Genomic DNA, 3880 nt, shown 5'->3' with positions numbered 1-3880 from the left:
GGTTGGGGCGCAGGTAGGGCTCACGCGGAGCTAGGGTTCGCGGGACCTAGGGTTCGCGCGGGGCTAGGGTTGGGGCGCAGCTAGGGCTCAGGCGGAGCTAGGGTTCCCGGGACCTAGGGTTCGCGCGGGGCTAGGGTTGGGGCGCAGCTAGGGCTCAGGCGGAGCTAGGGTTCGCGCGGGGCTAGGGTTCGCGCGGGTCTAGGGTTCGCTGTGGGCTAGGGTTGGGGCGCAGCTAGGGCTCAGGCCGAGCTAGGGTTCCCGGCAGTTAGGGTTCGCGCGGGCGGGGCTAGGGCTCAGGCCGAGCCAGGGTTCCCAGCCGCCGCTTCTAGGGCGGGTCCGGACGCCGGCTGCGGACTCTGAGCCGGCAGCGCGGCGGACTACGTCTCCCATGAGCCTCCGCGGCCGCCGCCCGTTTCCCGCGCTCGGGCCTGGCGGGAGCCGGCCGCCATGCTTGAAGTCCGTGTGGGAGAAGTCGGGGCGAACCTGGTGAAATTGGCGAAATTGGCCGCGGTGGGGCTCGTGGGAAGCGATCGTGAGGACGGAAGGGCAGGACAGAGAGGTCGGTGCGGCGGGAGCGCGCGCGCGCGGGTCCGGGGAGCGAGCCGGGGAGGGAGCGGGAGACGCAGACGGGAGCCGGGGAAAATCGGGGAAAAACAACGGGGCAAAACGGGGATCCCGTGTGTCTGTGGGAGGCAGAGATCGCTCGCGGGCGGCAGGCAGAGGATCGCTCACTCCCCCGCCCCCGTGGGAGCCGACAGCCGCGCGCCCCGGCTTCCCCGCCGCTCACCGAGCCCCGCTCTTGTCGTCTCCAGGCAGGCAGACGCGGCAGCCCTGAGAGATCCGTGTTGGACAGCGCCCGCCGGGACCCGGAGAGACTGACTGCAAAAATCAGCCCGTGTGAGTGCCAGAGACTCGTCGTTCCCGAGATTTCTCACTGTCTGTCTCAACCTGCTCTTGAAATAAAACGATTGCCTTGTCTGCCTCGCTCACCTGCACGCAACAGGACCCAGCCATAAGGGTCCTGTCCGTAAAAATTTTTAAAAGTGAGGGGGACCCCCGTCAAAACTTTTTTTTTTTTTTTTTTTTTTTCCCGATTAATTATGCCATAATCGCCAATTTCACTATCGTTTCCGCATATAGATCGATCGATACGCCTAGCAACAGGCACAGGCGGGATTCCAACCTGCGACCTTGGCACCAGGCACTCAGCGTTAGGCGCTCCTACCGCTCTGAGCCACGGCTCGAGCTGCTGACAGCCACCTTCGAATTTCTGGGATTTATAGACTAAAACGGGCTGACGATTTGGCAAAAGAGACCTGGGCGGGTGGGGGGGAGAAGAGCAGCCAGGGACCCGGCAGGGGGTGTGTCTGTCTGTGTCTGTGTGAGAGAGAGCAGACGGGCAGGGCTGCTGGGGAGGTGGGGATCTGGCTCCTGACCCAGAACTCAGATGTATGTTCCTCATAAAAGCTGCTTTCTCTCCGTTTCAGAGACTGCTTCACAGTTCCAGCCACAGCACCCAGCCGTCTGAACGGAGGACTCAGCACCCAGCACTCTGAATGGAGGACCCAGCACTCAGCACCTAGCACCCAGCACTGAATCAGGTCATGGGTCCATTCTCCTCTGGCTGGCTGTTTTAAATACTGACAGGGACCTGGACAGAGCCACTGATTTCTTTCCCATCCACAGACACTCACTCCTCTGCAGCCAGCAGTCGTTATTCTGCCCGGAGGACTCAGCACCCAGCACCCAGCCATCTCAATGGAGGACTCAGCACCCAGCACTCAGCACCCAGGACCCAGCAGAGAGGACTCAGCACCCAGCACCTGCCTGCCTGCCTGCCTGGGGAACAGCACACACTCGCTCTGCAGACCCCCGGGCAGCAGCTTCCACACACAGGCTGCCTGCCGGCCTCCCTGGATGTCAGCCTGACCAGAAATGGACAGACAGCCCCTGAGACTCGGTCTTACTGCTCACAGAACATTAAATGTTTATTTCTTGGAAAGCTCCCTTTGATTGAATAAAGTCTCTGAAGGAAACCATGAAGGCCTGGAGTCCTATGTCAGGCCTTACGGTGATTGAAATCGGTAAAAATCATTAAAAAGGAGGGAAGATCACTTAAGAACGAGGGAAAAGCATTTTAAAAATACCCAAAATCAGTAAAAAAAGGGGGAAGACTCATTTTAAAACGGGTCCCATCATTTTTAAAATGGTGAAAATCATTTCAGACATGGGGAGCATCCTTTAAAAATGGCGAAATTAATTTTAAAATTAGAGAAAATCATTTAAGAGATGGTGAAAATCATTAACAATGAGGGAAGATCATCTAAGAAATAGGGAAAGGGATTTAAAAAGAGGGAGAATGATTTTAAAAAGGCTCAAATAATTTTGAACATGGCGAGAATCCTTTAAACATGGAGAAAATAATTTTAAAAACGGGGAAAATCATTTTAGAGATGGTGAAAATCATTAAAAAGGAGGGAAGATGATTTAAAAAATAGGGAAAATAATTAAAAGATAGGGAATATCCTTTAGGACATGGGGATACTCATTAATAATCAGGGATGGTAATTGGGAACCTCGGGAAAATATTTTAAAAAATAGGGAAAAGAATTAAAAGATAGGGGATATCATTTTAACATGGGTCCAATAATTTTTAAAATGGCAAAAATCACTTCAGAAATGGGGAAAATCATTAAACATCAGGGAAGATGATTGGAAACCTAGTGAAAACATTTTAAAAAATAGGGAAAATAATTAAAAGATTGGGAATATCATTTAGGACCTGGGGAAAATCATTAAAAATCAGGAAAGATGATTGGGAACCTAGGGAAAATATTTTTAAAAATAGGGAAAATAATTAAAAGATTGGGAATATCATTTAGGACCTGGGGAAAATCATTAAAAATCAGGAAAGATGATTTAAAAAACAGGGAAAATAATTTAAGGAATGGGGAAAAGAATTAAAAATAGGGAATATCATTTAAAACATGGGGAAAATCATTATCAATCCGGGAATATCATTTAAGAAATAGGGAAAATCATTAAAATATAGTGAGAATCATTGAGAGAGAGGAAAAATCATGTCAGTCCTAGGGAAAATAATTTTAAAAATTGGGAAAATCATGAAACATTGGGGAAGATCCTTTAAAAATAGGACACATAATTTACGAAATGGGGGAAAGAATTTAAAAAATAGCTCCAATAATTTAAAAAATAGCGAGAATGATTTTAAATGGCGCAAATGATTTTAAAAATAGGGAAAAGAATGACAGATGAGGGAAGATCCACAGAGGACTCAGCGCCCAGCACCTGGGGCCGGGAACCGAGGAGGCCCTGGGCGCTGACTGGCTCCGGTCATGTCTCCCATAGCCCAGAAGCGGCGAGGTCGACCAGTTGTCCCGTTCAGCGGCCTCGGCGGGGTTTGGGGGCCTCGAACCCCGGTCCGCGGCGGGGCTGGGCGGAGGGGAGGGCGACGGAGGAGCCAGCACAGGGCACCTGGGGAGGGGGACGGAGGACTCTGCGCCCAGCACTCAGGGGCGGTTTGGGTACAGGCAGGCAGGACTCAGCGCCCAGCACCCTCCCTCCACGGAGGACTCAGCACTCAGCACTCAGCAAACACGCAGGTCGACCAGTTGTCCCGTTCAGCGGCCTCGGCGCGAATTGGGACCTCGAACCCGGGTCCCCGGCGGGGCTGGGCGGAGGGGAGGGCGACGGAGGAGCCTGCACAGGGCACCTGGGGAGGGGGACGGAGGACTCAGCGCCCAGCACTCAGGCAGGCTTTGGGGACTGGGACGGGGGACTCAGCTCCCAGCACCCTCCCTCCGCGGAGGACTCAGCACTCAGCACTCAGCAACCACGCAGGTCGACCAGTTGTCCCGTT

General features: G+C 53.1%; 1 long non-coding RNA gene across 3 annotated transcripts; it reads left to right on the top strand.

Moving 5' to 3' along the window:
• Positions 1-412: 412 nt before the first annotated feature.
• LOC148117556 (uncharacterized) lies at positions 413-2039 on the top strand. 3 transcript variants are annotated; one of them, XR_015736967.1, is made up of 4 exons: positions 413-559; positions 817-897; positions 1488-1601; positions 1687-2039. It is a non-coding gene; the product is annotated as an uncharacterized LOC148117556 (long non-coding RNA). The 3 variants fall into 3 exon arrangements; XR_015736969.1 differs by having other exon boundaries at positions 817-901; XR_015736968.1 differs by having other exon boundaries at positions 813-897.
• The last annotated feature ends 1841 nt before the right edge of the window (positions 2040-3880 follow it).

This window comes from Myodes glareolus, chromosome X (genome assembly GCF_982192425.1).
Source record: "Myodes glareolus chromosome X, mMyoGla1.1, whole genome shotgun sequence".
Lineage (NCBI taxonomy): Eukaryota > Metazoa > Chordata > Mammalia > Rodentia > Cricetidae > Myodes > Myodes glareolus.
The sequence above is the reverse complement of the archived record's forward strand: the minus strand, read 5'-3'. Positions and strand labels throughout refer to the sequence as shown.